The sequence below is a fragment of the Pteropus vampyrus genome, unplaced genomic scaffold, assembly GCF_000151845.1.
Source record: "Pteropus vampyrus isolate Shadow unplaced genomic scaffold, Pvam_2.0 Scaffold51, whole genome shotgun sequence".
Classification (NCBI taxonomy): Eukaryota; Metazoa; Chordata; class Mammalia; order Chiroptera; family Pteropodidae; genus Pteropus; species Pteropus vampyrus.
In genome coordinates, this window is record NW_011888832.1 from 1,580,731 (window position 1) to 1,589,007 (window position 8,277).

Here is an 8,277-nt window from a genome sequence, read left to right on the forward strand (position 1 = left end):
TAGATAGGAGCCACTGGAGGAAGGAATAGAATCTGAACTCCTTTCCAAAAGGTCCGGCCCTGGCCGGCTTTAAAAAGCGTCTGTCCACGTGACACTCGCGTTGACATTCCCCGTCTAGATCCAGCTACAGACTGGACATCTCGGCCTGGGTCATAAAAGGCACCTGGGACTCATGATGTCCCGAGTCACACTGTTGACCACCCTTTCTGACCATCCACCTCACCCCCCCACACACGTACCTGCTTCTCCTCGATTCCCTCATCCCAGGTGATGGCATCTTCCTTCTGCTTTCTCAGGGCAAACACCTTGGAGTTGGCCTTGACTCTTTCTCACAAAAGAAACAAATTCTTTTGTGAGAATTTGTTCTTTTGTGGACTTGCCAATGCAATCCTAGTCAGGCCTGGGACCCCATGGGACGGTGGATCAGGCGGGGGCAGAGGCACCAAGGTGGTCACTGTGATGACAGGGGATGAGTACATGGTTCGCATCCTCTCCAGGGCAGAGGGCGTTATCATCAGCTGACCATCAGGATGGGCCATATCAGGCTGGTCCAAGGGCTCTGTCCATTCGGGGACTATCAGGACAGGGTGGACGCCTCACGCTTCCGTGAGCTCCATTGGAAGACCAAGCATTCCTTAAATAATCTGATGGAACGTGGACTCTCTCAGAAACATGCACATACACACAGCATTTTAAAATTCAGTGTAAAAAATACCATACATAAGGAAAAGTATATAAGACATGTATGAACGGTTTACAGTTTAAATAATACTAATGACATGAACATACAAGAACACTCCCCCAGCCCAGAACAAGAAAAAGAGCATTTCCATCCCCTACGAGACTTTGCCCCTCCCAAGCATATTCCTTTACTCCTTCCTCCCTAGGTAACCACTATCTCGAATTTAGTAAATAACCATTTTTTTTAACAGTATTACCATCTATGAATATATTCCTAACAATACATTGTTTAGTTTTGTCCTTTGAACTTCATATAAAAAGAAGCACACCATTGATACTGTTCTGTGACTTTGGCTGAATGTAATATTTTTGAGGCTCATCCACGAGGATGGATTTACCTGTAGTTCACTCACTACTCGTTGTTATATATATATTCATTCCATTGTACGAATAGTCACAGTTTTATTCACTCAACTGTTTAAGGATATATGGACAGTTTCCTTACTTTCTTTTTTTTTTATATTTCAAGCAGTGCTGCCTACAAACTTTTTTTTAATAGGTGTCTCCTACGCACACGCATTTCTGGAGGCTTTATACTTAAGAGTGAATTCCTGGTTTGTAGGGTATGTGTTTGTTAAGGTTTATCAAGTAAGGCCAAATTATTTTCTAAGTGGTTGTGCCAACCGACAATCTCTATAGCGGTTATTTCTTCACTCCCAATTTCTTCACTCCCAATTTCTTCGCATCTTCACCAACCAACCCTTAGCATTATCTCGGCTTTTAACTTTCGCCAGTCTTTTGAGTGTAGTTTTAACGTGCATCTTCCCAACTTCTGAAGATGCTGAGCATCTTTTCACAGGCGTATAAGCCATTTGTACTTCTTTTCCTTCTGTGAAATGATAACATGTAATTCGTGTAATTTTCTATAGGTTCGTTTATCCTTTTCTTATTGATTCACAGTGGTTCTTAATTTATTCTGCGTACAAATCTGTCAGTTATATTGCAAACACCTTTTTTGGGTTGTATTATAAGTCTTCTCTCTGGTGATTTCGATAACCAGAGCTTATTCATTTTAATGTGATTTAATGTAGCAGTCTTTTCTTTCGGTTTATGTATTTGTGTTTAATAAATCCTTCTTTACCCGATATTTTCTTAAGTTATATTTTAAAATTTGACAGTCTTTCCCTCTTTATTTATATCATTAATCCATGTAAAGTTGATTGTGGGGTGTGAGATAGGGATTCTATTTTATTATTCTTCATAAGAATAACTGATAACAGGTTGTCCTGGCCCATTCATTAAATAGTTCCATCTTTTCTGCTTTGATTGGCAGAGAATGTTCTGTCACAAACCAAGTTGCCTTGTACAGTGAGTTTATTTCTGGGCTTTTTGTTTTGCTCCATTGGTCTATTTGTCTGCACCTGAGCAATATCACGTTGTCTTAATTAATATCACTTTCTAGGTAAAAATTTTCAGTTATGAGATGAATACGTTCTGGAATCAAAGGTTTAGCATGGTGACTACAGTTAAAAATACTTTTTGTCTATTTGAAATTTGCTAAGGGAGTAGATGTTAAATGGTCTCACCACACACACACACACACACACACACATACACACACACACACACACACACACACATAACTACGTAGATGGGTTAATTAACTCAGCTATGGTGTATATGTGTATCCTATCACACGGTACAATTTAAATATATACAATTTTATTTGTTAATTGTACCTCAATAAAGCTGGGAAAACAAACAAAACAAACAAACAAACATTGTTTTCTGTTAAGTTTTCCAATCTTATAGGACAAGACGCTACGGCTCTTTTTCTCTGGAAATGTCTTAGCAATGTCGTTCCCTACACATTTCAGAATCAGCTTGCTGAGTTTCACGAAAAATCCCTTTAGAATTTCAGCTATGACTGCATTGCATCTCTAGATCAATTTAGGGAGAATCGACATTTTTATAGTATTTGGTCTTCCATTCAAGAACACAGTACATATCTCTACATAGTTGTCTTCTTAAACATATACTGCATTTTAAATATAATTTTAGGGGATTTGCAGATTCCTGTATGAAATCCATTTCAGAATTTCTTAAAACGATCACCTCCTAATCTCTGTGCTCTCTTTTTTGCCCCCTCAAGAAACCTTTCCTGGTGGTTTTGCCAGTTATATGGACCCAAGTGATTCTTACAGCTACTTTCCCATCCCCTTCCTGCTTGTCTCACTGGGCCATTGACATCTATTCCTAGGAAACTTACCAAGTTCAGCTGTTTCTGCAGCCTGGAGAGGCAGAATGGGGTCAGGGCTAAACGCATAGACTTAGGGGCCACATTGCCTGAATTTTTATCCCGGCTCCACAATTTACGAGCTGTGAAATCTTGGCCAACGTCTCCCACGTCTTTGTGTCTAGGTTTCCTCATCTATAAAAAGGGGGAGACGGCGATGATAACAGTACCTGCTTCATAGAATTGTTGAGAGGATCCACCGAATGAAAACACGTAAAGCACCTAGAACAGCGCCTAGTATACCATATGCGCTACTTCTTGTTTCAAAAAGTTCAGTTTCTCTCGTGGGAGGTGGGATCTTCTCCAGATTTTAAGTTAGGTTTATCTGGCTTTCAAATTCTAAGACTTGGTTGGAATAGCACATATGGGCTGGTATAACAATTACGAGGGTGGCTTTTGGAGTTAGAAGAAGAAGAAGAAGAAGAAGAAGAAGAAGAAGAGGAAGAGGAAGAGGAAGAGGAAGAGGAAGAGGAAGAAGAGGAAGAAGAGGAAGAGGAAGAAGAGGAAGAAGAGGAAGAAGAGGAAGAAGAAGAGGAGGAAGAGGAGGAAGAGGAGGAAGAGGAGGAAGAGGAGGAAGAGGAAGAGGAAGAGGAAGAAGAAGAGGAAGAAGAAGAGGAAGAAGGAAGAAGGAAGAAGGAAGAAGGAAGAAGGAAGAAGGAAGAAGGAAGAAGGAAGAAGGAAGAAGGAAGAAGAAAGAAAAGAAGAAGAAGAAGAAAAAACCCGGATTTGGAGCCTGGCTTGACCGTTCGCCTGCTGGGCGGCCTTCGGCTTCTGAGCCTCAGTTTTCTCAACTGTGAAAGGGGGATCACATACCAGTTAAGGTAATTCGTGGGAAAGACTTTGATGATGCAAGAGGAAGGGACCTATGTATCGAAACTCCCTGCCGCCAGTTGCAGCCCCGTCCCCAAAGGTCACTGCTTCTTCCTCGGAGCCTTTTGTCTCTTCGCTGGTCCTTCAGTTCACGCCCGTCTACCAGATTCCTGAGCCCCAGCCCAGAAGTTTGGATTCTGTGGATCTGCAGTGAGAGCCAGGAATCTGCATGTTTGTGGCGCGTTTAATTCCTGCCCAAGGAAAAGAATCCCGGTATCAGCGACTTGTGTTTCGTAACCACGGTTCAGGTGGAGAGTGGCCGCGGCGGTCTGCCCGGCTTTTTGCCCAACCCGAGGGCCTTCTTTCCCTGCACTGGTGCCCCGCCGCCTTTGCTCTCAGACCGCACTTAGCAGAAAGCACACAGCCACTCCGGCGGAGCTGTCTTTTCCCTGGGACGTGTGAACGGCTGCCCTCTAGGGCATGGAAGGGAGAAAAGCTGCTTCATGCTCACTGCCCAAGGGACAGTCCTGGAGGTACCAGGAGCGGCCATAACCTCCCCAGAACAGCTGTGTGGGGTGGGCGAGAAGGGATAGAGGTGGGAGCTGTACCCTAATCAGGGCGGTCATCATCAGGCCTCAGGACAGGCTCATCTGCAATGAGGCCGAGGGCTGGGAGATGCTGCCTGCAGCCTGGGCTGGTCCTGCTCTGCCCTCATGCCCAGGAACCCGAATCCAACAAGCCGCTTAATGATGCTGGTGCAGGCAGCAGTCCACACTCTGGAGACCACACACATGCCTGAGGCATGTCCTTGCGAAGCCCGCCTCCTCCCCATCCTGTACTCTAAGCTGAGTGGTCTTAGGGCCGAGGCAGGGAGCTGGGGAGCAGGGCCCAGGGCAGCATTTGCTGCGCCTCCTTATGGTAAACACCATCACCCTCTTTCCAATTCCTTAGGAGGCCCCTGAACCCCGGCCTCTTTGATGCCATGGGCAGGCATGATGGCACTCGACTTTCGAGCTAACTACTTGGGCTTTCGAATCCTGGCTCTGTCGCTTCCCAGCTGTGTCATCTTGGGCTGATGCGTGCCTCAGTTTCTCTTCTGTACGATGGGGCTCATCATAGTATCAATCTCCTGGGGTAGCTGGGAAGCTCAAACGCACCGTGACTGTGAAGTGCTTCGGCTGTGTTTGGCACACACGAACACACCACAGTTGTTTGCTATGTATCTGGCAGCCTTTCCTTTCACCGAGCCTTTATTTACTGGTTCCAGGCACCATGCTGAGTATTATGTCACATAGTACTATCATTATCCTCATTTTACAGATTAAAGAATTAATGCTGAACGTCATTAAATCTTTCACCCAGGGTCACATGGCTAAGATGGGTCAGAGAGCGGGCTTTGAACCCAGATCGAGGCAGGTTGCAGGGCACAGGCTCTTCACCACAGCTCCATCCTGCTGGTTCGGGGGCTCCCTGTTTGGTCCCCACCCTCTTCATCTTCCTTACCCGCTCACTGCTCCCCCCACACTCTAGCTCCCCGTTTTCATCAGGGCCCCTCGCCCTCTGGGACTGGGGCCTGGGGGGCTGTGGCTGATGCATTTCCAAACCCCAGCATTGACTGTTTGTAGCCACCACCTTCTCTGGCCCGTCCTCCTCCCACCACCGCTGTGGACCGGCCCCAACATCATCCTGTTTCTCCTCTGTTTTTTCTCCTCTCCTCTCCTCCCCTCTCCTTCCCTCTGTCCTGCCCACCCCGTCCAGGTGTTCTCCATCCGATGGCCTCCCCGCTCCTTTCTGCTGCATCACGCTGCTTTCCTCACCCCCAGGGAGCTCCCCTGACCGCCTTGGGCCTCACTCCAGCTCCCAAGGTCACCCAGCTTAGCGGCAGACCCAGAACTCAGACCCTGGCTCCTGACACCGTCCGGGCCTCTTCCCACACCCCGCATCCTCTCCGTGGAGTGTTTACGAGACTGGCGCTCTGAGCACTCCCAGAAGGAAGGGGACGTGGGACGGGGAGGCTGAGATGAGGAGGCTGGGAGGACGTCGAGGACGTCGAGGTCCCGTGGAAAAGGGCAGGCCGGGCAGGATTCTGGATGATGACAGTTGAAGAGAGGGCATCATTAGGCCATCCCTGCTGGCTCCAAGGGACACAGAGGTGCACATGCTGACCCTCCAATGCGCAGCGTTCTCTGTGGGGAGGCGGGAGCCCGTTCACACTGCCCGTGGATGGATGGGGACTGCTGAGTCGAAGTCGGTCCAGACACTCAGACACTCGGTCCCGCCTTGCACAACGTAGCTCACATTTCTGTGTGCACTTCTGTGTGCACCTGTGCTGGGGAGTGTGAGCAGAGGCAGTGGTGAAGGGACTCGTGGCTTCAGGGGCAGACCGAGGGGCAGACATGCAGAGAGGGGAGGCTGCACCCATATTCTGTGTGGCCGAGAGTGGCAGCAGAGCCCGTGAGCACACACTGCAGGGGCCCAGGCCCCAGCTGACCGGAGTGCGGCAGGGCGGTGTCAGGGATGGGACCGGCCACCCTCCCCGGCATGAGTGCCCCTTTCCCAGAAGCTTCCAGGTTGAGCCTCAGCGTGAGGACAGATTACACACTAGGGACTGTGTGCCTGACAGTTTCCCAGGCAGTCATGAGTCTGGGGGCACAGGAGAGAAGGGGTCTCTTCCTCAAGGCTTTCTAAATTATGCTAATCATTGCTATTGATTTCGCTCATAATTCTACTTCTTCCTTTCCCCCTGCCACCCACCCTACTTCTAATAAGATCTGTCCCCACCCCCAAACCACCTAGCAGCCAGAATGGCCAGAGCTTAGAGGGACCTCGCCACCTTTTCCTGAAACAGAGCAGCACAGCAGGTCGACGGGGTGGCCAGTGGTTCAGGGTCACACAGGCCCTGCTTTAAATGACTCCGACCCATAGAGGGAGAAAGTTTGACCCCGTTTCCATGTCCTTTTAACCCCCAATATTGGAAGAGCAGGTCTCAGTCTGGTGGAACTTGTCTGGAGTGCCCCTCTCAGTTACTGATCCCCATTTCGACAGAGGGGAACTGGTCTTGGGGCAGAATCGTCAGCCCAAACAGTGTCAAAGGACAATTGAATAACTGTTCTCTTCCCATTGTGTTTATTTCTATACTCACCGTCTGTCTATGGCATGTGATTCTGGTTTTCGATTTATGACACTGGTATGAAGGTGTTTTTCATTATCGATTACTTTTAACTTTATGATTGAACGATGATGAAATATTTCAGACTTACCTAAAAACATAGACAATCCTGTAACAAACAACTAAGAAATGACCAGCCCCCCAGAAATGCCCCTCGTACTCCCTCCCAATCAACATCTCCTGCTTCCTCCTCAGAGCTAACCACTGTCCTGACCTCGGTGGCATTGATCGATTTTGCCTGTAAACAGTAGAAAGTATCATTTTGCGCATGTTTAAAGTGTATACAAATGGTATCATTCTGCATGAATCCTTCCATGCTCTTGAGGTTTTTTTTCGTGTCCATACTTGAGCTTCCTTTTTAAAACACATGTGTTTAATTAAGAAGAGCGAGTTGATTTAAAGGAAAGGTCCAGTGCATAGTGAGACGAATTGAACATAAAGTGCCAGAATTTAGCAAACAGCGGATCCATCTCCGCTACCCTCCCCTTTTACAGGTGTGAAAACTGAGGCCAGAGAGAGTAAGAGCCCTACCTCCTGGTCACTCTGCAAGTTCTTGGGACCAGGGCCCCAGCCTCAAATGCCTGAAACCAGAGATCTTTCCCATTATGTGATATTGGCGAGAAACCGACCCCTCTACGCCTCCCCACAGCCACAGATATCGACTCTGTTTCCTAGCCAGGAACTTAACCTTGGACTACAAAAAAGTCAACTGTTCGTGTTGAAATGATTGTTTTAGAATTAAGCCTGGGATTGAGGTGACGTGCTGTCAGGGGCACAAGACAGCCGTCCAGCCTTCAAAGTTATGACAAGTCTTCTACTTGGCAGCCCACCTCGGTGACCTATATTTTAATATGTGCTATTAGATTATTGCTAATGAGACATCTTAGGGATAAAAGAATTATGTTTGCTGCCCGGGCTGTGGTAAAAGTACAATTAAATTAAGGGCTGAAATCGTTTAGGACTCTGCTAGACAACCTGTCCCCCAGGCTGGGCCCGAATGGAGATATTAAGCTTTGGAAATTACCCAGGAAAAATAAGTATAATTGATCTAAGGTAACTTCACTCGTCTAAATTAAATAATGTGATTGTTACAGGCAGAAAGGATCAGGATGAGGAGCCGGGCGGAAAAGGCTCGCTATCTGCAAACAAAGTTATAAGTAAAAGCCCCAGGGAACTGACTTTCCTCGGACGACATGAGCACCCCGCACCTCGCCCCCACCCCCCCACCCCCGCCCCCATAGCGCTGAGGCCACTTGAGCGTTAGCAGCAAATGGACACCGTCTAAGTATCATAGAACCAGAGGTTTGGCAGGGACCCCCGA